At 38.0% G+C, this 26,896-nt stretch overlaps 1 long non-coding RNA gene across 2 annotated transcripts; it reads right to left on the bottom strand.

The window, feature by feature from the left end:
- Positions 1-643: 643 nt before the first annotated feature.
- On the bottom strand, positions 644-26,458 carry LOC118661961. Of its 2 annotated transcripts, none has more exons than XR_004969548.1 (5): positions 26,392-26,458; positions 25,814-25,874; positions 22,248-22,558; positions 21,697-21,868; positions 644-773 (listed from the first exon to the last, which is right to left on the bottom strand). It is a non-coding gene; the product is annotated as an uncharacterized LOC118661961 (long non-coding RNA). The 2 variants fall into 2 exon arrangements; XR_004969547.1 differs by lacking the exon at positions 644-773 and adding an exon at positions 18,469-18,563.
- Between the last annotated feature and the right edge of the window lie 438 nt (positions 26,459-26,896).

Genomic DNA, 26,896 nt, shown 5'->3' with positions numbered 1-26,896 from the left:
GGATTTGGGGAGGGACCAAAGGAGGGCTCCAGGCGTGTCTGGCCCATCTCACTCAGTCCCGATCAGCCAGACCCCAGCAGCAAGCTAACCTACTGGTAGGAGTGTCTGCCCCCTGGTGGTTAGAGCACGTCATAGAGAGTGGTTGACTGGACTTAGCATATCATTAGCATATTATGTTTTGATTGGCTGAACAGCCGACCGGTCGACTGGACACTTAGCATATTAGGTTTTTATTATATAGGATATATCTTTACTATATTGATTTTAACTCTTTTTTCAATATTAATATAGTCTATGTCAACGATTTCCAACCCTTTACATCTCATGGCACAAATAAACTAATTACTAAATTTCTGCTGCACACCAAAAAATATATTTTTTGCTGATCTGACAAAAAAAAAATAAATAGGTATAATTTTAATTGATTTACACCAGATGGCTATCAATGTGTTGGCTGTTGTCATTTTTTTATTTGACAATCTAAGGCAAAAAAGGCTAGTGTCCCTCACTAAACAATCAGGTATTGCATGTTTTAAAAATTTTGGGGGCACACCGGTTGAAAAATCACTGATCTAAGTATGTTAAAATCCAGCATTTACTCCTTATTCTTCTCTCTTACCTCCTCTAACTAGGTGCAAACCCTCCATCATAAAAATGACAGGAAGAGCAGAGACATGAGCCACATCAGTAGGTCTAATCTGCATTCACTTTAACAGGCCACTCAGAGAAAGCTGCCTCCACTTTGCAGTCTTGGAGTTCCTTTCTGAACAGTGCTGCAAAAAAATAGGATGAATTATTGATCACACAAATGAAGAAAAATGGTTAGTAGATGAAATAAAAGGAAAAATATCTGGTACCAGAAGTTGCCTCAGGCATACAGAATTAATTTAACACTCCCTCCCCCTTTAACATAAATTCCCTTTATTTATGGCTTCATTTTTTGTGGTCCCATCATTCTTAAATTCCTTTCCAAATATCCCCCAGGAAAAAGCTAGCTACACAATTTTCATGTTTGCCCCTTCTTTTCTTACTCTATATCTATATAATGTTATTTACCATAATCTGAGTTATCAATTGGCTGTGCAATTAGGAACATAGTGACACAGTGCAATTTTTGCTGAGGTAGTAACTCTATTTGATTAAACAGTCACTGTGTATTTTGTCATCTCAATTTGGAGTCACAAGGAAATAAATGTTCTTGCATCCCGTGTGTGTGTGTGTGTGTGTGTGTGTGTGGATGTGTGTGATTTAAATATTTTTAATTTTATTTTTTTAGTTTTGGTTTACCAGTATAATTTCTACTAAATTTACTAAAGCAGCTCTATTGATGTATAATAACTAAGCCTGATATATGTACTTTTCCTAAATACTAAGTCATAGATTCTCCTTCTGAATAACCTTTCTAATGACTATTAGACAGTCCCTATTTTCCTAAAATGTTATCTCCTCATAAAATGGTGTTAATTAATGACTATTTTCCTGTCTGACTTTCTAATTTTGTTTTTCCCATATTATGTTTAATATCCTATCTAATAAAAGACAAAAAGGGTAATTGACTGAACCTTTGCTATGCTTCCCATTGGCTAGTAAGTGAGATATGCAAATTAACCGTCAACAAAGATGGTGGCTGGCAGCCACGCAGCTGAAGCGAGCACGAGGCTTGCTTGCTCCAGTGATGGAGGAAGCCAAGGTTCCCCGCCTGCTGCGGCCCGGCTCTGAGCTCCGATAGCAACAAAGTTTCAATTATAGAAGATAAACAAACCCCAGATACCTGCTTTCAGCAGGCCATGGCCTCAGTCCTTCAGCGAGCAGGTGCCAGCTCTCAGCTCCAGTGATAGCAACGAAGTTTCAATTATAGAAGGTAAATAAATCCCAGAATAATAATTAAAAAAAAGAGAATAGGCTGGGAGCTACAGTATCCTGCCAGCCTGAAAATGGCCCTCAGCCCCTCACCCAGACTGGCCAGGCACCCCAGTGGGGACCCCCACCCTGAAGGGGGTGTGACCAGCAGAAAACAGCCATCAGCCCCTCACCCATGCTGGCCAGGCATCCAAGCAGGACCCCCACTTTGATCCGGGACACCCTTCAGGGCAAACCAGCTGGCCCCCACCCATGCACCAGGCCTCTGTCCTATATAGTAAAAGGGTAATATGCAAACTGACCCAAACAGTAGAAAGACTGGGAATGACTGGTCACTATGACACACACTGACCACCAGGGGGCAGATGCTCAATGCAGGAGCTGCCCTGTGTGGTCAGTGTGCTCCCACATGGGGGAGCTCTGCTCAGCCAAAAGCCAAGCTGATGGCTGCCAGTACAGCAGTGGTGGTGGGAGCCTCTCCTGCCTCCTCAGCAGCACTAAGGATGTCTGACTGCAGCTTAGGTCTGCTCCCTGCTGGCAAGTGGACATCCCCCGTGGGCTGCTGGGCTGCCAAAGGGATGTATGATTGCCTGCTTAGGTCCAATACCCTGGGGATCAGGCCTAAGCCAGCAGGTGGTCATCCCCCGAAGGGTCCCAGACTGTGAGAGGGCACAGGCCGGGCTGAGGGACCCCCCTCTCCCCCGAGTGCACAAATTTTTATGCACTTTGCCTCTAGTTATATTAATAAAATATTACTTATTTCTATTATTACAATGCCCCATGCCAAATCACGAAAATTACTAAGTCCTCCTATCCTTTCTTTCAAGGGTTGACATTCTCATATCCAGGCCAAATTACTGCATTCAAAACAATATATTTTGGCCTCCCAAAATAGCTCTAACCTTCCTCTTGTTGAATTGTTTAAAGGCTTTCCCAGTTTTTACCTAGCTCCTAATTTTATTTTTGCCTACTCAAATAATAATGCTATTCCAATTTTTCCCACATACCTACTGCTCAATGTTTTTACCTCTAATCACTCTAATCTGTTCTCGGGGAGAAGTTCAGGTATCAGGTTATCAGGTATATCCACTTAAAATGAATCTGCTTTATGTATTTCCTCTGACTATGAGGGTACATGTTGCAGTCTTTAGATATTTGTATTATGCCTCCCACAAGTGCCAGATGCTCTGTGCTTAGGCTCACCACTCTAGTACCCATGGGTGTGTAACAGCTTTTGTTTCTACCAAGAGGTTCTAAATTCCACATCTTTAGTATTGGATTCAAAACTATAGTACCTCTTGCCCAACCACCATTTCAGGCTTGATTATATGAGAATTTTATGTTCTATATGAGTGACTCATGTGATATTTTCTAGCATTTTCAACATTTGTCCTAAATGGGTTTCCTTTATAGTCAACCAATGAAAAGCCAACAAGAATACCACAATTTATTATATGAAACATAGTTATGGCCAAACAATACATAACAACTATCTCAAGTACAATAGCTTTCTTGTTGGTATGTTAAAATAAGTTACACCACAGACTTGGGCCTAAGTTAACTTAAAATGTATTAATTCCAAACAATGGCCAGTATATAGCCTCTGTGATTACTCTGATAAAGTTGTGAGCCAGACAGAAACCAATTTAAGAGGGAGATGGAACTACTTCTACTTAAAATAAAGTCATAATTATGGAAGTTTTACATAGAAAAGTATAACATACTTGCCAACTATTGTTATACTGCCATTAATGAAAAGACAATGTATTTTGATGAAAGAGCTACTGGATTTGGAATCATGACACCAGGATTCTGTTTCTTCAACTCATCAGTCGTGGGTACTTGGGTAAATCAAATTCACCACCTGGATTCTACCTTCCTCGTTTGTAAAATATGAAGGTTAGACCAGCTCATACCCTATGTACCTTCTAGCTTTGAAATGTATGATTCCATTTTATTCTAAGCATTATGTCTATTTAAGTCATGCTCATAACCAAGTCAATAAAATAATTATTTACAAGTTAAACTCAGTAACGCCTCAGTGACTGTTATATATTAAATGTCTGTGTCCTCCTAAAATTCATATGTTGAGAACTTTATGCTCTCAGTGTTCATATTAAAAGTGGGATTGGTGCCCTTATAAAAAGGCCTGAGAGATCCCTCCCCCTGCAACAAAGAGAGGACACAGCAAGAACACGGCCATTTATGAACCAGGAGGCAGAACATCCGCAGGCACAGAAACTGACCATATGGACACCCTGATTTTAAATGTCCACACTCCAGACTGTGAGAAATAAATTTGTTGTTTTTAAGCCACCCAGTGTATGCTATTTTTCCATAACAATCCTAATAGACAAAGACAGAGACCAATCAATGCCTTGGATCATCTGTTCAGTTACTTTCATCAGCCTTGATGAATAAAAATCACCTCTTTCTAGTACGTGTATTCATAACCTAGTCTTTCTAAGAAGAAACTCTCCTCCCATGTTAGTTATGAAGGCAGGACACTGGCTCAGTACTAGTAGATCATATTGGAGCATTGGCCACTTGGCCTTTTTAACCTTTTATGGGGCAACCTGAAGCTTCATCTCCCTTGAGTATGTTTATTGCTTCTAAATGTTTTGAAAGTATTAAAACCACTTTATCAAGTGACTTTCTCATTGCAAGACTTCTTCCTAAAGCACAATAGGTAATGCCTTACATGGAATAGCAATGTCACTATTACAGCACGTATGGATGGTTATTACTTTTGATTAAAATTAAATTAAATAGCACTTGAGAAATAAGGAGAGATTTAATTATGCTGTAAAAACTGTCAGCCTTTCATTTTTAACATCTGTTAGACACGCATGCCAGGAGCAATGGCCTGGAGTATTTGCCAGACATTTAGACAACAAACCCTATGAATCATCTGAGAGCTGAGGCAATATGATTTCAAATAGCATGGCTTTCCAAACATGATGACTGGATCCAAATTAAATACACTTGATGACTTCCTGGTTCTAATTTTTCTCCATTTTATGAGGACAAAAAGTGTTTCCAGACTTATTTTTTTCTGTTCATTGTGTTGCATTTAATCTGGCATGGATGTCTGTGCTGCAGCACAGAGCTGGAGTTCTGCGAAGACCGTGTTTGCCTGGAAAGTGCCAAATGTGAAGGGCTTTTACTCCTGTGTGAAGTTCTATTAAGGTTATTTTTAACTTTGATATTTAAAAGTCAAAATCATTGGGACTTTCAGCTCTGGAAAATGTTTTTGGCCTAAACAGTTTGGGATCAATGCTAACTGATTAGCATACAGGAGGAACCCAGGCAGCAGCTGGAGATGCGTCTGGTAAATACACTTTTCTTTCAGTTATTTCCTTACTCATCAATGTATGGATAGTGAACTGGAATATGACTTTGTAAAAGTAATAGCCTCTCCCAGCTCCTCTTTCTTCATTTGTAAAAATGAAACAGGATTTCGAGTAGATAAGCATTCTGAGCTTTAAAACTCAATGATCCTTAAGAGACTTCATCTCAAGATGGTGAGGTTTATAACTCTTATTTTCTTCTTTCCTCTTATTTTTTTTTTCTTGATTTAGGGCTTTCTTGCTCTTTCTTCCTTTCTTCGTTTCTTTCTTCCTTTCTTCCTTCCTTTCTTTCTTTCTTTCTTTCTTTCTTTCTTTCTTTCTTTCTTTCTTTCTTCCTTCTTCCTTCCTTCCTTCCTTCCTTCCTTCCTTCCTTCCTTCCTTCCTTCCTTTCTTCTTTCTTTCTTTCTTTCTTTCTTTCTTTCTTTCTTTCTTTCTTTCTTTCTTCTTTATTTCCTTCCTTCTCTCTTTCTTTTTCTTTTTTCCCTTCATTTTTAACCAAATAAGTTTATGTTGCTTAAACATAACAAAAATGCTATTTATTTTCCTTTTGTAAAAAATTATAAAGTTTGCCTGGCTGGTGTTGCTCAGTGGTTGAGTGTCGACCCATGAACCAAGAGGACACCAGTTCAATTCCTGATCAGGGCACATGCCCAGGATGTATGCTCAGTCCCCAGTGGGGGGTGTGCAGGAGACAGCTGACCCATGTTTCTGTCCCTCTCCTTTCCTCTTTCTCTAAAACCAATAAAAATATTTTAAAAATAGTAATGTTTTAATTTCTGAGTTATTATCTGTCTTTATTTTGTGTTCAGGTATACCTAAGAGACATCTACATTCCAATTCCTCTGTGGCCTCCATCCCATTACTACAGATGAATAACCCAGGCCTTTGGCAATTATGAACTTCAAGAAGGTCCTTCCTCTGATTGTACTGCAGTGTATAATATTCCCCGCCAATACTTATACCTTGCAGTGGTTCTCAACCTTCCTAATGCTGCAGCCCTTTAATACAGTTCCTCATGTTGTGGTGATCCCCAACCATAAAATTATTTTCATTGCTACTTCATAACTCTAATTTTGCTACCGTTATGAATCGTAATGTAAATATCTGATATGCAGGATGTATTTTCAGGGGTCACGACCCACAGGCTGAGAACTGCTGTGAAACTCCTACTTTCTTGTGCCCCAGGACATCCTTGTCCCACCATGGCTGTGATAGGGGCACAGATTCAGTGATATCCATCATAGGTTCATTTGAATCTCATCTCCTATTTTTGCTCTCGGAACTCCTGGAATAAAAATCCAAAGTAGTCAGGCCATTTATTTACTATTTCATTTCGTAAATATTTACCCAGTGTCTTCTGTGTGCTCGGCATTGGCCTAACGCCTGAGTGTAAGGCAGAATTCATGTCCTCCTGGAGTGACTATCTAATTACGAAGTCACTTTGTGCTCCACAGTGATGTCCTGTGTGCTCCCCTTTGGTAAACTAAGATCAACTACAAGCCATGGGCCTCTGTGAATTTTTGCCAAAAAGAACAAGTAATACCTGTTTGTGAAATGATAATGGAAGCTGTCATTTATTGAGTTATTTGAATATGTAAGATAAACCAAACATTTTTCTAATACTCAAAATAATGCAGTCAGATTTGTGTCATTACATTTAACAATTTATCACCTTTTTAAAGATAAGCAACTGAAACTATATCACTTGCCCAACGTTGCACAACTTAGAAGCTCTTCAATCACAATTGGACTTGGTCTCTCTAACTTCAAAGCCAAGTTCTTGACTTTTTACCATATTGCAGCTGAGATAAACAGCTGGCTGAAGCATGTGAACTGTGGGAAGTCTGAAATCACTGCCATAAAATATTTTCTCATTCATTTGCTTAATCCTGCAGTTACCCATGGGTTGTTTATTATTTGGATTAAGGCATTTTCTCTTATTACAAATTACAAAGCATGAAAGGGATAATGAATTAAACTATTACCATTTATTAGCATTTTGCTAAGTATTTATCATAACATTTCCTACTATGCATGATAAAACAGAATACTAACTATGGGGTTCAGTAATCTATATTATTTTCTCCCCCTTTTCTTAATAACGGATAACACACAAACACACTTCCCAAGACAAACAACTTTACTTTGGTGTTTATTATGAATACTAAAGGCCCAATGCATGAAATTCATGCAAGGGGCTCGGACCTCACAGCCCAGCTGCCTCGTGGCTCCAGCTGCCTCTGGGCCCCACAGTCCCACCCACTCGTCATTCCAGAAGGTCGTTCTGGAAGGTCTTTCTGCCACCTGGTTAATTCGCATATTAGGTCTTTATTAAATAGGATGTTTTGGAAGACTACATTGTATGTTTGTTTGGATTTGTTTTTTGTATTTTTTTAACGAGAGAGAGAGAGAGAGAGAGAGAGAGAGAGAGAGATTTGTTGTTCCACTTATTTCACTTGTTTATGCATTCATTGGTTGCTTCTTGTATGTGCTCTGATCCAGGATCAAATCTGCAATCTTGGCATATCAGGAAAATGCTATAACCAACCTAACCAAGCACCCAGCCAAGACTTAGAAGACCTCATTGTTAAAACTATAATATATTTGAGCGTTCTTTTCTTTTTACAAGCTAACAAGCTAGCCTCCTGGAGTTTCATGGATACTTATAGATGACACAAAACTCCTGGGTCAGAGATAAATGACTTTATTACTCACAGGGCAGCAAGCACCCAGCATCAGCATGTTTGACACTGGTTTCCTTAGCCTCAGTTCAGAGGAGCAGATGATTTCTGCACATAGTGTGGGTTGTCTTACAGAAATGGAAGCCTGCGTTTAAGGAAACTGAATATTTTATACTCATTGTTAGCAAGCCTTCCTTTGCTCCTCTAAAAGGATATGTCCTCTATCTTCTAAAGCTCTTCACTATATAAACAGTTTTGAAAAGATAGTCCAAAACAAAGGCAGTGCCCCTTCTTATAAAACATGAAAAAAATGTGAGAACCACACGAAGAATGGTTTTCCAGCATTCACGAGGTGAAGTGTCCCTTCTTCATGGAATGGCATCTCTCAGGTGCCCCTGACTTCTCTTAAGTATCTCAAATGCTTTTGTTTAGGCCACTGTTACCATATGCCTGGCTATGAGTCTATATTTTTCTCTACTTATACACAACCTTTTTTCTTACTACCTTTACTGTTTTCTTCATCTTGATATTCTAAATTATTTGCCTTGCTTTTGAAAATTTGTACACATTTTTATAGGCCACCTGAAATGTCCTTATTTTGGGAAATCAGTTAACTGCTATGCACCATGTCAGCTCAAAATAGTGACTTAAAAGAATGGGAATCTATTAATTCTCATAATTCCAAAGGTTAGTTGATAGTTACTTTGCTGCTTCCCCTGGGCTCATTCCATGCTACTTCATTCAGCTTGAGGGTAGGCTGGTCTGGAACATCCAGGATGGCTCCACGGCTATATGGGGTCATCGGTGCTGGTCCTGATTCTCCTTCCCGTGGGCTCTCATCCTGCACTGGCTAAGCTGCCTTTCTTACCTGCTGTGCTTAAGGCAACGTTATATGAGGGAAACAGCAGAAGCTGAAAGGCCTGTGAATCCTAGGCTCTGGAACTTACACAACACAACTTTCTTCTTCTATTGGTCAGATCAAGTAACAAGACGAAGCAAGATTCAAGAGGATAAAGAAACAGAGCTCATTTTTTTTGTATGAGCGGAGCTATAAAAAGTGATGAGCATAAATATTCTATCCATAGAGAAATTCTAATGAATAAACTCACTTTCCTATGACTTTCTGTAAATCACTTCACTTATTTGGAATTTAGTTTCACCACCAATAAAATCCAATTTAAATTAAATGACATGCTCCAGTTTGTTTCAGATCTCTTGGTATGTGTACTTTTAAGATACTTTCTAACGTGACATTTCCTGAGACTAATTAAGCTGAGAAGAAAGTGCAGTGTACCTGTTGAGCTGAGGGGTGTGTTTAAGCTTGCAAGTAGATGAAAACATAAACCTGCATTATAGAAAAGCTACAGATGGCCACTGACATGAGAGTTTGGGATAGAGATTAGACAGACTCTCCTATATAACAAAAAGGAAATATGCAAACTGACCCTAACAGTGGAAGGACCTGGCACTACCAGTCGCTATGACACACACTGACCACCAGGGGGCAGATGCTCAATGCAGGGAGCCGCCCCTGGTGATCAGTGAACTCCCATAGGGAGAGCTCTTCTCAGCCACAATTCAGGCTGATGGCTGCGAGTGCAGTGGTGGTGGCAGGAACCTCTCCTGCCTCCTTGGTAGCACTAAGGATGTCCAACTGCCGTAGTCTAACATCCCCCAAGGGCTCCCAGGCTGCCAGAGGGATGTCTGACTGCCAGCTTAGGCCTGATCCCCCAGGGAGCAAGCCTAAGCTGGCAGGTGGACATTACCCAAGGACTCTTGGGCTGCTAGAGGATTCAGGCCGGGCTAAGGGACACCCTTTAGCACACAAATTTTCATGCACCAGGTCTCTAGTATTTAATAATTGTGATCAGAGTGATTTATGTAAGTTAAATCATGCCTAGATGGTTCTAAGTGGACTGCAAACCACAGAATATATATTCTATATTTTCCCATCTCTCCTATCCCTAATGGGAAGAATTACATTTAAAATTATTAGACACTTAAATTATTTAACAATAGGCCTTAAAAATGGCTGAAAGTTTATATCAAGACTTCGATAAGTGGAAAAACAAATATACATTTCTTTCTCTTTCTCTCTACCTCTCTTTATCTCTTGCTCTTTCATCATCTCTACCTCTCAAATTTAAATAATTAAAAAATAATATTTTATGAGAGATAAAAATCACAGCCATATCACTTGATGCAGAAAAAGCATTTGACAAAATCCAATACCCTTTCTTGATAAAAACTCTCAGCAAGGTGGGAATAGAAGGATCATACCTCAACATAATTAAAGCCATATATGACAAACCCACAGTCAACATCATACTCAATGGGCAACAACTAAAACCATTTCTCCTAAGAACAGGAACAAGACAGGGATGTCCACTCTGACCACTCCTGTTCGACATAGTACTGGAAGTACTAGCAATTGTGATTAGACAAGAAGAAGAAATAAAAGGCATCCAAATTGGAAAAGAAGAAGTAAAACTCTCCTTATTTGCAGATGACATGATACTGGACATAGAAAACCCTAAAGGATCCATCAAAATTTATTAGACTTAATAAATGAATTTGGCAATGTAGCAGGATACAAAATTAACACCAAGAAATCTAGCCGAAACCGGTTTGGCTCAGTGGATAGAGCGTCGGCCTGCGGACTGAAAGGTCCCAGGTTCAATTCCGGTCAAGGGCATGTACCTGGGTTGCGGGCACATCCCCAGTAGGAGATGTGCAGGAGGCAGCTGATCGATGTTTCTCTCCCATCGATGTTTCTAACTCTCTATCTCTCTCTCTTCCTCTCTGTAAAAAATCAATAAAATATATTTTTTAAAAAAATAAAAAATAAAAATAAAAATAAAAGAAATCTATGGCATTTCTATACACCAATAGTGAACTTACAGAAAGAGAGACTAAAAAAGCAATTACATTTACCATCACACCAAAAAAATTAAAATACCTAGGAATAAACTTAACTAAGGAGGTAAAAGACCTATATGTGGAAAACTACAGGACACTGAAAAAAGAGATAGAAGAAGACATAAACAGATGGAAGAACATACCATGTTCATGTATTGGTAGAATCAACATCATTAAAATGTCCATACTACCCAAAGAAATCTATAGATTCAATGCACTTCACATTAAAATACCAATGGCACATTTCACAGACCTAGAAAAAAAACTTTCCAAAAATTTATCTGAAATAAAAAAGACCCCGAATAGCTGCTGCCATCCTGAGAAAGAAGAACAAAGTAGGAGGGATCTCAATATCAGGTATCAAACTGTATTACAAAGCCACCGTTCTCAAAACTGCCTGGCACAAGAACAGACATATAGACCAATGGAATAGAATAGAGAATCCAGAAATTGACCCAAACCACCATGCTCAATTAATATTTGACAACGGAGGCAAGAACATACAATGGAGTCAAGACAGTCTCTTCAATAAATGGTGTTGAGAAAATTGGACAGTTACATACAAAAATGGTGTTGAGAAAATTGGACACTTACATGAAAAAAAAATGAAACTAGATCACCAACTTGCACCATACACAAAAATAAACTCAAATTGGATAAAGGACTTAAAAAACATAAGATGGAAAAGCATAAAAATATTTGAGGAATCCACAGGCTGCAAAATCTCAGACATATGCCGAAGCAATTTCTTCACCGATACTGCTCCTAGGGCAATAGTAACTAAAGAAAAAATAAACAAGTCAGACTACATCAAAATAAAAAGCTTTTTCACAGCAAAAGAAACCATCAACAAAACAATAAGAAAGCCCACTGTATGGGAGAACATATTTGCCAATGTTTTCACCGATAAGGGTTTAGTCTCCAACATTTACAGGGAACTCATACAACTTAATAAAAGGAAGATAAACAACCCAATCAAAAAATGGACAATGGACCTAAATAGATACTTTTTGAAAGAAGATATAAGGAAGGCCAAGAGACATATATGAAAATATGCTCAAAGTCACTAATTATTCAAGAGATGCAAATCAAAACGACTATGCAGTCTCATCTCACACTTGTTAGAATGGCTATGATCAACAAATCAACAAACGACAAGTGCTGGTGAGGATGCAGAGAAAAAGGAACCCTCACGCACTGCTGGTGGGAATGCAGACTGGTGCAGCCACTGTGGAGAACAGTATGGATTTTCTTCTAAAAACTAAAAATGGAACTCCCATTTGACCCAGTGATCCCACTTCTAGGACTATATCCCAAGAAACTAGAAACACCAGTCAGAAAGGACATATGCACCTCCATGTTCATAGAAGCACAATTCACCACAGCTGAGATTTGGAAACAGCCTAAGTGCCCATCAGCAGATGAGTGGATTAAAACCAGTGGTACATTGTCCTAACTGGTTTGGCTCAGTGGATAGATTATCGGCCTGCAGACTGAAGGGTCCCAGGTTTGATTCTAGTCAAGGGCATGTACCTTGGTTGTGGGCACATCCCCATTTGGGGGTGTACAGGAGGCAACTGATTGATGTTTCTCTCTCATCTATGTTTCTAACTATCCCTCTCCCTTCCTCTCTGTAAAAAAAAATCAATAAAACATATTTAAAAAAACAACAACAACAGTGGTACATCTACATAATGGAATACTACACTGCAGAAAAAAAAGAAGGAATTCTTCCATTTGCAACAGCATGGATGGAACTGGAGAGCATTATGCTAAGTGAAATAAGCCAGTCAGAGAAAGATAAACATCACACAATCTCACTCATTTATGGAATAAAATGAACAACATAAACTGATGAACAAAAACAGATCCAGAGACAGAGAAGCATCAATAAGATGCTCAATACTCAGAGGGAAGGTAGGGGAGGGAGGGGGTAAGGGGGAGAGGTCAATCAAAGGACTTGTAAGCATGCATATAAGGTTAACCAATGGACACAGACAAAAGGGGGGCTAGGGCATGATTAGGGGTGTGGGGGGCAATGGGGAGATAAGGACACATATGCAATACCTTAATCAATAAAGGAATTTAAAATAATAATAATATTTTTAAATGACTAAATTTGCTATTATTCATAGTTTTTGTGTTTCAGGATATTCAGATATAAAATACATAAATATAACAAGAATAATAAGAATAAATAAAGACAATTCACTGAAAAATCAATTTGCCTGTTGATTAAAATAGAAAATTAATTGATTGCCAAATTGATTAGGATTTCTTTTCAAAGTTTAATTATTCATTGCCATTAAGCACTTTACCTACATAGTTCTGAGTCCAGTTTGGTTTAATGTCAGGATCATGCGTGTTCCATATTCAAGGTAGCATATTTTATATTCGAATGGGTTTTCCCATATGTGCAAGTGCCTGTCTTTTTTTATATTTTAAGCTTTTCTTGTTTTGCCCCTGAATTTGCTTGCCACTAAAAACACAATGGCCACAGAAATTGTCCTAGTTCCTCTCTAAGATATTTGATATGTTTTATAAGCAATGTCACTTGGGAATTGATCATATGGCACTCTTATTTTTTTTTTTGCAACTTACCTTCTGGAAAATTGGCTTTTAACAAATTTGCCATCTTGTGAATTGGTTATTTAACATATTTACTAATTGATGAGTAAGTCATTTGCTGAGTTTTTTTAGTTAGTGAATTGGCCATTCCAATAATTGGCTACAAATTTAATTGACCTAGAGCCAGTGTGAGCCAGGCTATGAAACCCGACTGTGCATGTCTTGCAAATTTCTGATGTAGTGGTATAAAATTGGCCATGAAGAGAGTGTTTAGATCACAGGAATCTGAAAAAACTACAAATAAGGGCTATTTTTTTTTTTTGAGAACCAGTTTACCAGCTGACCATTGCCTAGAATCCATCAATTTTTAATATTAAATCAGGTAAAAATTTAACTTCCTACAAAACTTTCTAAAAAGAATCAAAATATTTATGGCATCTTGAGAATTACCAAAAAATTAAATTTGGTATATTTCTACCAGAGGTGGTAATAATTATAATCTATAATAATGAAACCATAATATGCTAATTAGACCAGATGACCTGGGCGAAACCAGGGCTGCAAGGGAAGCCCAGGTCCCAGGTGCTAGAGGGAAGCCAGTGCCAGCAGCCGGGGGAAGGAAGACCTACTCTTGCACAAATTTCGTGCATCGAGCCTCTAGTTTAATGATAAAAATATTAGCTACCAATGTTAGCCTCTTCTCTGTATCGACTAGAAGAGGGGTCACTTTACATGTGTTCTTCCATTCAACCCTAAGTGCAAATCAGAGCTTGGTATCATCATTCCATTTTATGTATGAGAAAGCTGCAACTCATAACATTAATGACATAACCTGTATAAATTCACACACTGACTGAGTGTGCACTGTGCTTCACCAAATGTGTGTGAAAGGACTGAGTTTTGGTGTCTTTGCTGCAGTCTAATAGGATGTATCTTGATTTGGGTCGTTAGTTATAATTTTCTAGACATGAGACAAACCTTCCCACCTCCCCTGTGATATTTCTGCATCAGGAAGGAAATTCTGAAAATTAATTCTGACTTAAAAGGCACATTTGAGAGTTCAAAGGTACTTTTGTATATTTTGAGATATGTTGGTAATGCGAAAAAAGTTAATTCTTCTCCATCCTATATAATAAAAGACTAATATGCAAAACGACAGAACTGCGGAATGACTGGTCGCTATGACGTGCACTGACCACCAAGGAGACAGACGTTCAATGCAGGAGCTGCCCCCTGGGGGTCAGTGTGCTCCCACAGCCAGGCTCACGGTTGGCAAATGCAGCAGCGGTGGCAGGAGCCTCTTCCACCTCCATGGCAGCACTAAGGATGTCCAACTGACAGACATCCCCCAAGGGCTCCTGGGCGGACTGCAAGAGGGTGCAGGCTGGGCTGAGGGACCACCTCCAGTGCATGAATTTTCATGCACTGCGCCTCTAGTTAAGATTATAAGAGGCAAACTGCTTGAGTCTTCTGTGTTGTTCCCTTAGTCCAACCTGTGATAAAATTATCTTTAAAATCTGTGATAAACTTGTTTGATTATCGCTGTTTAAGTTGATTCTATTTCTTATGCAGATTAAAATGTTCAGAGAAGAACTTTATTCTTTAAAACTTAAAACCTCCTGGTAGTTTTCTAAAATAATTAATAGATAAATTTAAGTAACTGACGGAGACTCTTTTATGTCCATATATAAGATTAAAAGTAACTTGTTGAATAAGTATAGTATATGAAAGTAGCATGAGGAGTAGTAAAAGAAAACTGTAGAAAACAGAGCCTTATATTATCTTCATATTTTGTTTTACTTTTTAGAAGATGAAATAAAAATTTCAGAAAATAGTTTCATAGAGAAATTGGCAAGTTATTAAAATTGAACATTAATTGCCAGTTTTAGGGAATACTAAATATTAATAATTTGGCAATTATACTTGCTATTTGAGTCAAAACTTATATTTTAATAGAAACAATCTTTTATTGTTAAGTAAATTGTTTTATATCTTGACCCCTCAATTTCCTAATTAAGAAAGCACAGATGAACATTCAAAGACACGACATATTTGGTGACATCTAATGAATGGCATTGCTGATGTAGTGCATGGAAAGAAGTGACAAACTTTAGTTAATAAAATTCCAGGAGAGCCACTGAGACTCTTAAAGAATTGATTTGATTAGATGGAATGTTCCATTTACTAAAATGCATCTGAATTTTTATTCTGTCACTAAATAAAGCTTGGCAGTGACCACATTAAAAGAGAAATAGAATATGGTCCTAAATGATTTTATAAATGTCACGAGCAATGAGGATGTTTCTTTTTAATGTTTCCAATGATCTAACAAAATGCCTTGAAGTTAGCAGGATATTAATATACCTGTATTGGAGATTTTCTTAACTTATTCCTCACATTTCCATTATTGCATTTGATTATTTTAATATCAGAACTCTATTTCTGGATCTCTTCCACAAGTAAATTCAATGAGTTGCATAACTGGAAATGGGATTATCTCAAAGTATAGAAATGATGGGGGGAGAGTTAAATAATAATGATTAATTGTTTGGGTATTAAACACACAAATAAAACTTTTGTGCATCAAAAGCATATCTGCATATGCATGATGCACATTTTGCATAAAATCAAACTAAAAATACTTTAACAAATATAAACTTAACAAATATAAAATGCAATGTTTAATATTGAGGACCAGTTAATCAGAATATACGTATTGTATTCATACAATACAAAGATTATGATGTCTATATAAATAAGAAATTTATATGACATAATGTTAACAAACTTGAATTCGCATACATAAAGCTTGATAAAGGAATAGCAAAAATAATTTCGTTGGGATTTTTGTGATGCTTTGTTATTTTTAACATCTTTATTTTTTCTTGTACTTCTAGTTCTAATGCATTATTACATGAATAAGAATTGCTTATTTTAAAAGTTAATAAACCAGCCGAAACCGGTTTGGCTCAGTGGATAGAGCGTCGGCCTGCGGACTGAGAGGTCCCGGGTTCGATTCCGGTCAAGGGCATGTACCTGGGTTGCGGGCATATCCCCAGTAGGAGATGTGCAGGAGGCAGCTGATCGATGATTCTCTCTCATCGATGTTTCTAACTCTCTATCTCTCTCCCTTCCTCTCTGTAAAAAATCAATAAAATATATTAAAAAAAAAAAAAGTTAATAAACCAATCTAGGGTGGGACGCAGAGAGTAGAGATATAACAAGGTTGGTCATGTATAATGTTATGTATAATGTTTTTCTTAAGTAATATGTAAATAAATAAAATTTGATGACAAGTTGTAACTTCTATAAGCAAACACTAATAGTATCTAAAAGAATTATGTCTCTGAAGTTAAACACCATTTTGTGTTAATTTGCCAATCACTATCTTAACAGTGTGATATTTGTCAAGCTATTTACTGTCTGAATCTTTATTTCAAAAGAGAGAGAGTATATGACAAAGATAATAAATTATATACGTGTGTGTGTGTACACAAAAAGTTACTTAATACCAATCATGACACATTAGATATCTATAAATGTTAACTCTTTTTTCTTTTGTCTATCTAGCCCTTTTACATATTTTCTTCTCTTTTCCATGAAAGCTGTCCTAAATTAATCAAAATAATTAAAATATCTTTCATCAATTCTTTTTAAATTTCCATACAAGCTCATGTAGTTCAATTTGAAGTAAGTTATAATGAGATTTTTCTCATAAATTACTAATAGGGGCAAGTAGAATAAAGTACATAAACATACGTTACCATGTTACTTTAGCAGTAAAAGTAGCAGCATTACTGCTCTCTATATGGAAGGCAATATTTAGTACTTTGTGTGTATTAACATCTTGAATCCTCAAGACAACCCAAGAGCAAGCTAACGTGAATTGTTTTATTGACCCTCTTTATAGGTTGTGGAATCCGAAAGGTTAGGTAGCTTGGCTAAGGTCACACAAGTGGCAGGTGATGGTATCGTGTTTATCTCAGGATGGAGGATGGTCACTACAGCTGTCAGCCACATCTGGCCTGCCATTGGTTTTTGTCTGAGCTATGAGATAAGAATTGTTTTTACATTTTTAAATGAGTGAGAAAAATCAAAAGAAGAATAATACTCTGTGATATGAGAAAATTAAGTGAAATGTAATGTTTAGTGTCTATAAGTAAAGATTTGTTGGAACACAGCCACACCTTTTTATTTACAAAAATAAATGACCCGACAGAGTTGAGTAGTTACAATAGAGACCTTAAGGCCTGAAAAGTCTGAAATGTTTACAGTTTGGTCCTTTACAGAAAAAGTGTGCCAACCTGTGCTCTCAGCAGTCTAGAGCCAATCGACTAAATCCATTATTCCAAACTGACCCACTAAGTCCTAACACAAATTATACTTTTGAAATTTATATACCAAATGAACAATTGAACAAAGAGGAGGAAGAGGAGGTGGAGTTAAGCAGCTTAAATCGTAAATTAAAATTATATAGATGTCCTCCCTCCCCCACGTTGCTAGTACTCATGGCCAGTCTTGTGTAAGCCTTGTATCTTGCTATGCAGGGTGGGGGAAAAGTGGGTTTAGTTATTTGTATAGAAAATAATACAACAATAAATAATAATACAAGAATAAACTCTGTTTCATGTACTCACAACTGTAAACTTTCCTTTACTGAGGAGGAAAGGCCCTGATTCAATAGCCTACATACTATTCTATTATCAGAGTTATAGCATTTTTCACTGGGAATGTGACTAATGCTGTTGCTTCAAAAATTTTTCCTTCTTATTTCTGTCATTTTTATTTTAATTCAGAGCCTTTAAATATATATACTAGTAGGTTGTGTGTGTGTGTGTGTGTGTGTGTGTGTGTGTGTGTTTCCAAGTGAGAAGTGAGAAATCTGCATGACTAGTTGGATTTACCTTGAGGACAAGAACATTATAGGTAGCAAGATTGCTTCATGTGCAACCTGTCACATACTTTTCTTTTGTTTTCTGTGTTGCAAATGCAATTACTACAGTGAAATGTGATTTTCGTTTGAGTGTCCTGAGGCAAAGCCTATAAAAACGTTCTCCTTCTGTTCACCCACATAAGCCTTATGGAATCATGCTACGCCGTGGGGAAATCCGCCATCCCTTGAGTTTGTCTCTGTTGATTAGTCAGCGCTGGAATGTTAATCAGCCTCTGATCTGGTGACATCTGCCTACATAGGAAAATGGGGAAAAACAAACAAACAAACTTTATTTGCTTTCACATTAAACTTATTGGTAGTTAAAATTCTTTACCATGACTCAGATATTACTGTTAGGGACTCTGCTTCCTCTTAGTGACTTTTGCTGGTTTCAGCTGAATGGCTTAAAGTTCTGATTTTATTTACATCTCTGTTTTGACTGGGTCATTTTGCATATTACTTGGGGACTCTCTTCTACCCACTGTCTGGTGAGTAAGGCTGGGTCATTATCATGTTCTTTAAAGGCTCATGAATGTACCATTCCAGATCCTGCTTCAGTGCCCAAGTGTAAAAGCAATTTTGTGACAGATTGTCCCTAAACATGAGAGATGAAAGCTGCCTGGTACATGAGTAAAAAAGGCTTTTGTTCTTATTTTCTGAAGTTGCTGGTCTAATCATGCTTGGGGTGAGTCTTTCTGAACAGTGTACAGGCTGATCTGGCTGGTGTTTTGTACCTCATTCATACCTGGAGCCTTCAAATGATTTTCACAATGCACTGCTTATTCGAATCTACATCAGAGATGGGAGAATTGTTTTATTCTGGATGTCTGCTTTGATCAGTTGATAATAATTTCTTAGTTTATTGTATTGTGAAAGCTTCTGAGATCACGATTGGAATCAGGAGAAATGTTCCATGATTAGTTTTTGATGTCTGCCATCAAGCAAGGCTTTTGAAATAGCAGAAGTCTGCGCAGGTATTTGTCCAATAAAACATTTTGAATTTTTAAATTCAAGTTATATTCATTCTTAAGTTTTCAGAGGAAAAATGAAAACCCTCATACCTTTTAAGTTTAGAACTTTTAGGGTTATTTTTCCATTTCTTTCATTCTTCCTCTTGCCCATTCTAATCACATTTGAGACACACATGGTTCTGCATGGAGCAGAAACTTAATGAAAACGGAATGAATGCGGACACTCTTTTGTGAGACACTAAGTGTGCAGCTCAAAAGAAAATGTGAATAACGTCAGGACTTCTGGGGACATTTATTCCTCGCTTTTATATGAATATATTATCCATGGTCCCATGAGCAAACAGCACATTCACAAGTGGGTCTGAGACATAACAATAAATCCAATACGTTATTCTGCAATAGAGCCGGTCCTAGAGTAAAACAACTGCTGCCAAGAACACCCCTGCCCCAGTCAGGGATGTGTGCCTCAGAGGGGTCTGAGCAGAAGCAGCTCCCTCTGAAAAACACATTTGGGCAGCTGGGAATCTGGCCTAGAGACCTTTTAGCTAAGTCCTTTTTTTCTTTTTCTTTTTGCTAACCTTTCACAATAGAGGTGAGTTACTCAACTACAATGATATAAATGAACTTTCTACCATTACAAACCAAAATAAAATATGTTCCAGACTTTTAGCCTTCCACTTTCGAACCTGTGCTATTTCCCCCACAGTCTTATTATAAAAACTAGAGACCCGGTGCATAAAAATCTGAGCACTAGGTGGGAGTGGGGGGGGTCCCCTCAGCCCAGCCTGCCCCCTCTCACAGTCTGGGAGCCCTCAGGGGATGTCCTACTGTCCTTGTGGAGAGCAGGCCTATGCCGCAGTCTGGTCTCCCTCTGCAGAGGCAACCGGCTGATCAGGGGAAGGCACCATCCTCATCACCCCACTACTGCTGCCACTGCCAGCTGCCGCAGCTGCCAAGGTGTTTTCATCAACGCCAACTCCAGTCCCTTCATCACAAAAAAATGACAACGTTCTTTAGGCATTTTCAAGATGTCTCTTTCATAGGATATGGCCTTTCTTTCTTTCTTTCTTTCTTTCTTTCTTTCTTTCTTTCTTTCTTTCTTTCCTCCTCTGAGGATATTTGTCCATTGATTTTTAGAGAGTGTAGAAGAGAGAGGGAAAGACAGAGAGAAACATCAATGTGAGAAGGACATTTTGATTGGTTGCCCCCTGCATGAGCCCTGACCTGGGCCCTGGCCAGGGAGGATCCTGCAACCTAGATACATTCCCTTGACCAGAATCAAACTTGGACCCTGTGGTCCACAGGCCAAGGCTCTATCCACTGAGCCAAACTGGCTAGGGCAGGATATGACATTTCCTTGCCCCTCCAACAGCAGACCTTTGTTTTTTCCTCCAGGAGTGAGGTGGAAAAACCTTAGATCACCTTCTTGGATTCTTATTACCCAAGTTACCAAGAACGCTGTGAGTGGCATACCGGGAGCTTAGCCAATGAGCGGTCAGAAAAGGTGTTTCCTCTGCAGCTCACACATAGAGGCGGGACTGCCGGTGCGCTGCGGCTGGCAGGCCCACTTCTCTCCGGGCCAGTGCCATCCTTGGCTTGCCTCACCATGCATGCAGTCCCCTCCCTCCCACCTGCACATGCAGCCTCCTCCTGAGCAGTTGTGACATTAAAGCATCCTGGACAATTTGCATATTACCTCTTTATATATATAGATGTTCAAACATAAAGAGACATTATTAGAATAATTGAAAAATAAAATTAATATGAACTATAGACCACTGTTTCAATGCTAAATTTCCTAAATTTCATATAGTTAGGTAAGAGACTATGTTTGTTAGAAAGAAGACACGTTAAAGTATTATGGGAAATGGTTTATAAAAATTAATTTTATAAATATATATTTATATATAGTATGAATATGATAAAGCAAATATAGTAAGATGATAAATTGGTGAACTTAGATGAAAGATCATAAGATTTCTCATATCAAGTTTTAAAATTACCTGTACTTTTGAAATCCTTTTAAAATTAAAGATTTAACAAAAGGTGGGTGCAAGTAAATGGAGCTTAAAGGAGGGGTTGGTGTGGTAAAGCAAAAACAACAAAAATATTAAAACATGCCCTAGCTGCTCAGTGGCTCTGTTGGTTGGAGCATTATCCAGTGCACCAAAAGGTTGTGGGTTTGATTCCTAGTCAGGACATGTATACAAGTTGGGAGTTCAATCCCCAGTCAGGGCACGTAATGAAGGTAACTGGTTGGTGTTTCTGCTCCTCACATCAATGTTCCTCTCTCTCTCTCTCAAAAAAAAAAAAAAAAAAAAAAAAAAAAAAAGTTATCAAAACACCCCAGCACTAACAACAACAAGGAAACTACACTAACTCATGGTCTGAAGGTCCAATTGGAGGGAACGTACCAGGAGAACCCAGAGAGCTGTCTCCCTGGCACAGAGGAAGGCTGCCCAACGGGCCGTGTGTGGAGGAATACAAGCCAGCGAGACGTAGCTGGAGGAACAAATGCCATGGTGTTTCCTTTCCCGTCCTCCACTGTCTTGCTGGGGCCTCTCTCTGGGTGAACTCAACCAAAATCTGGAGAACAGAAAATCTCAGTTGATACATTCCATAGACATCAGTCACAGGGGACACAGAATGGGTTGGAACGGGGCGGAGAGTGGAACTGAAGGGAACAGAAAGACTGCAGCACATGGAGTAGCCCCTTGCATCTTGCAGTCTATCCTTTCCTGAGGCTGGAGAGACCGCGCCTGTGAGAATCTGCCTTTATTTTTTTTTGTATCTGCCAACTTGCGGAGAAGGTGTGTTCTCATCTACTCCGGGGGCCACGCAATCTCAGCAAACTCAGGGCAGGGCGGGTTGGCCCCTGGGATGGAGGTCTGTGCTTCCAGGACTACTTGTGTCAGAGCATTTAAACCTGCTTAATCTTGGATCGAGGAGCAGCAAGCCCACTTACCTGTGGATGTGAGTGTATTTGTCTCTGTGTGATCTTTCCTCTGATCCTGTTTTTGCTCTTAACTGCTTCAGAATTCAGGTATAGAGAAGTTCTTAATCATTGTCAACTAAATTGTTTTGACTAAATCCTCTATAGCCCTGTTTGCTATAGAGGGCACAGTTGGCAACCTCTGGAGACATTTTTTGGTGGTCACCGCCGAGAGTGCGTGGGCTGGCATCTGGTGGGTAGAGGCCAGGGGTGCTGCTATACATCCTGCAAGTACAGGCCAGCAGCCCCGGATGTGGACAGTGCTGAAGCTGGGAAGCCTCCCCCTAGAGTGTAAGAATGAAGAGTTTTTATAAATTACATCGTCAGAGCTCAGTCTCTCACACATTTGTGCTGGGAACATAAAGACGGAAATCAGTAATATCCAAAACTAGAAAAAGCAATGCCCATGGAACATACATTTTAGTAAAAGCAGCTAGAAAACCAAACATAAACCTATAAGTATATGATAAAATTACAAATTGCTATGGACAAAACAAAAAAGGGATAAGGAAAGTATGGAGTGTGCAGGTGAAAGAATGGCAGAGAGAAATGGAGGTTTAATATTTTAGGCAGTGTGGTGAGGTGTTACCTTTCTATTTTTACTAAACGTGATTGTTTTCAAGTTAGGAATTTTATATTCAAGTGTCTTCTGCTCCTCTACTGAGAAAAGAAAGACACATAGACACAGCAATGCTTCAGGCCCAGCGTACTTCAGAATTCTCAAGCATTTGGTGCCCTTTCGCTGATCATCCACTCACGGGTTTGTTTGCCTCACTTTTAGATTTTATAGGATATTGTTTGTTTTCACTTTTTCCTGGTTTTAAAGTTTAAAATCTTTAAAATTATATCCCCATGGCTTTTGACGTTCTTCAGATTAAATTTCTAGAGATTACACAGATCTATGATGCTAAACTAATGTTCAGGCTGTATTTTTCACACTATGTTATAAATATCCACTTTTCTTTAAATGAGATTGGGCATAAACTAGACTGTTACCAAAAAATGTCATTGCTTTGGACAATTTATGATACAAAGTGCTGTTATTTCAGATATGTGAAATCATTTAACTTTTCCTCTGAAGGATTGAAAATACTTTATATGTCATTTGATGGCACTGCAAGGTGCATGGTGTTTCATTATACAGGGCAGGAATGCAAAAACAGAAAGAATAAGACTTGAACAGGAAGCTTTGCAAAAACTGGATTTATAAAGCAAAGTTTCTGAATTCAACTACAAGTATTCCTTCCATAAACATAAAAGTTAGAGCATTTGCTGATAAGGCTTTTAAAAACTACCAATAAGTATACTATGGGTAAACTACCAATGGGTAAACTACCAATAAGTATTACTATGGGTAAATAAGGCAGGGCTGGTAGTAAGCTGAAATTCTATTACTATAAGTAGAAAAAGTGGTTGAAGTCATATTTCAACTTTTAAATAAAAATTTAGCAATTCAGAATGTTTCTTTTTCCAGATTGCATTTGTCCTGTATTCCATTTCTTGAAGTTCTTCTTTGTTGACTCCATTAAGGACAGGCTTGCTCTGTACTTTTCCAGTTGTGGGTGCTGTGCTGTGATGCTCAGGACCTCCTTCAGAACTGCCCCCTTCAAACTTGTAACATTTCAAATCACACATCAGCTACCAGTCTCATTGATATGACAGCTAGCCAAAGGATTGACTGTCAGAAATGAAAAAAGTTTTTTTTAATGTTTAAATATTCACATTAATTTTATATTCTGGAATGCAGCACCTGTTGTATAGTAGATGCACACAAAAATGGTAGCTGCTTTTCTTTTCGCTTAGAGCAAAAATTGCCAAATGTAGCCACGGCCCACTGTCCAAACCCAATGATCACTTTCTTTTTTAATTGTATTGCAGCAGAATATTGCCTATTCATTTATGTGCTGTCTATGGCTGCTTTTGTGCTACAATGGCAGGGCTGGGTAGTGGCTATAGAGACCTTATGGCCTGAAAGGCATCTATCTGACCCTTTACAGAAAAAGACTATAATTCTTGCCTTAGTGCATTATGTAGGGTTTCTCATTTTTTCATTAATTACGAAGTAGTAGACCAAGTCAAATTTGTATCAGTTAAACGTACACAGTAAAAGTGTTTTTGTTTTAGAGCTTCTTCTTTTTTTCTCTCTCTCTCTTTAATGTTAAGAAAACACAGGTAATAATTTTTTTTTAAAAAAAGAAGCAGATTCAAATAATATTACTGTGTTCCCTTCACTTATTGTACTGGTGCTTAGGAAACCATTTCTTCACTTTTATTTTGTTCAATAAAGATAAAGACCTAGAACTGTTAATTGGGATGAAGCATAGGCCTAAATCTAAAAAGTTTAAAAAAAGAAAAAAAAAACTACCTTATAAAAGAAAACCTCACACCAACAAGTGCTAGCGAAGATGTGGAGAAAAGGGAACCCTCGTGCACTGTTGGTTGGGACGTAGATTAGTGCAGCCACTGTGGAAAACAGTCCGGAGTTTCCTCAAATAATTTAAAATGGAACTGCCTCATGATCTAGCAACTCCACTTCTGGGAATGTATCCTAAGGAATCCAAAACACTAATTTAAAAGACTATATGTACCCCTATGTTCACTGCAGCATTGTTTAAAATAGCCAAGATTTGGAAGCAGCCCAAGTGCCCATGGGTGGATAAAATAGCTTTGGTACTTTTTTATAATGGAATACTCCTTGGCCATAAAAGGGAAGAAAATGTAACCCTTTGCAACTGCATGGATGGACTTGGAGAACATTATGCTAAGTGGAATAAACCAGTTAGAGAAAAACAAGTACCATATGATTTCGTTCATATGTGGAATTTAATGAACAAACTAAACTACCTAGCAAAATAGAGACAGACTCATAGATAGAGAGCAGGCAGACAGCTCTGGTGTGTGTGGAGGGGGAGTGAGGGTGGGATGGGTTTGTTGGGGAGGTATAGGGATTGAGCAAAGAAGAAAAAAAAAGAACTCATGGACATGAACAACAGTGCTGACTATGGTGGGGAGGGGTAGATGGAGGTGGAAGAGGGTATAGAGGGAATAAATGGTGATGAAACAAATAAAATAAAAAGAAGAAAACAGAAAAGTATCTTCAAGTCTAAAGAGGAAGCAAAAATGTCATGATGTTTTATGCTAAATGTATTTTAGCCACATTTTAAACAATAAAAATTTAATATACAATTTAAATTAGATACAGAAATTACAAAAAAAGTCTAATAATTGCAATTAAAGTGCTGGAACTAAAAGAGACTTCAGGGATTCTCTATTTTAGTGTCTCACAATTACTGTGCTGAGTTAGCCCAGGACTTGGTACAAGTGCTTCAAGACCCAGGTGATTAGTGGCCAGGAACATCAAGCATACAGGCCTCTTCCTCCCCTTCAGTCTTTCATTATTGCAGTTTTATCTACTTAATATGTTGGCATTCATAAGATTTGATTTGATAAACTGTTAAAAGAAGACTGAAAATCACAGATTTATTTAAATACCGTGAAATTCTTTGGATACAGATTTAGATATGCTTAAATATACTGACCTTCACCATGGCAGTGTTTCTGTAACTGCTGTTTAGTTCATCGCCTTCTTTAGCAAGAAATCTATATGGAAGGACCCAACACCATCAAATAAGGTGAGGTTGGAATGGAATGGGGGTGCTTTAATAAATTATAAATACATGTAGAAGGAGGATAATTGCTAAAATTATCTCTGAGAAATCATTTTCTATTCATCTGAGGAATGGAACTAGCGTGAACAGCAGAGTCAAATAGACTTGATATAAATATTAATATCTAACAAATAGAGCTTGAATATTTAGTAAAATAACCAATGGATTGGTGTGACTTTAATAGACCCTTTGCATTTATGGGACTTACATCTCCATATCTTTGTGAATGATTATAAAATTCCATTAGATGGATAAATTATTTTGTTGAGGTATAGAATTAATTATGTAAAATTAATATATAAGTACAAATTATTTAGGTCTTTAATAAATCAAGCTATCTTCTAACCAGCACCAAATAAGTAAGATTTTGTTTTCTCATTTAATGTATGATCTTATTTAAATCAATATAAGATTCTTTCATTGGCCCAGAAAATTTAAAAATTGTATACCATATGCTTGTTTTGAAGATTCTTGAAGATCTTCAAACATAATTAATTGGAAATTTTGAAGAGATTCTGTAATGGAAACAACATACTAATGCAAACTCTTTGAGCCATTATGAATTAGTAAATGTGTTTTTAAATATTTTTAATATATTTTATTGATTTTTTACAGAGAGGAAGGAAGAGGGATAGAGAGTTAGAAACATCGATGAGAGAGAAACATCGATCAGCTGCCTTCTGCACACCCCCAACTGTGGATTTGCCTGCAACCAAGGTACATGCCCTTGACCGGAATCGAACCTAGGACCTTTCAGTCCACAGGCCGATGCTCTATCCACTGAGCCAAACCAGTTAGGGCAGTAAATGTGTTTTTGTGTTTATATTTTAGTGATGGGGATTGAACCAGGATAAGATGGACATCTGATGATCAAGCCTTTCAACTTGCTATTTTATAGTGACACAGCCAGGAATCGATACAGCTCACAAACAACTCCAAAACTGTTAGCTATAA

The sequence above is a fragment of the Myotis myotis genome, unplaced genomic scaffold (assembly GCF_014108235.1).
Source record: "Myotis myotis isolate mMyoMyo1 unplaced genomic scaffold, mMyoMyo1.p scaffold_m19_p_8, whole genome shotgun sequence".
Lineage (NCBI taxonomy): Eukaryota > Metazoa > Chordata > Mammalia > Chiroptera > Vespertilionidae > Myotis > Myotis myotis.
The sequence above is the reverse complement of the archived record's forward strand: the minus strand, read 5'-3'. Positions and strand labels throughout refer to the sequence as shown.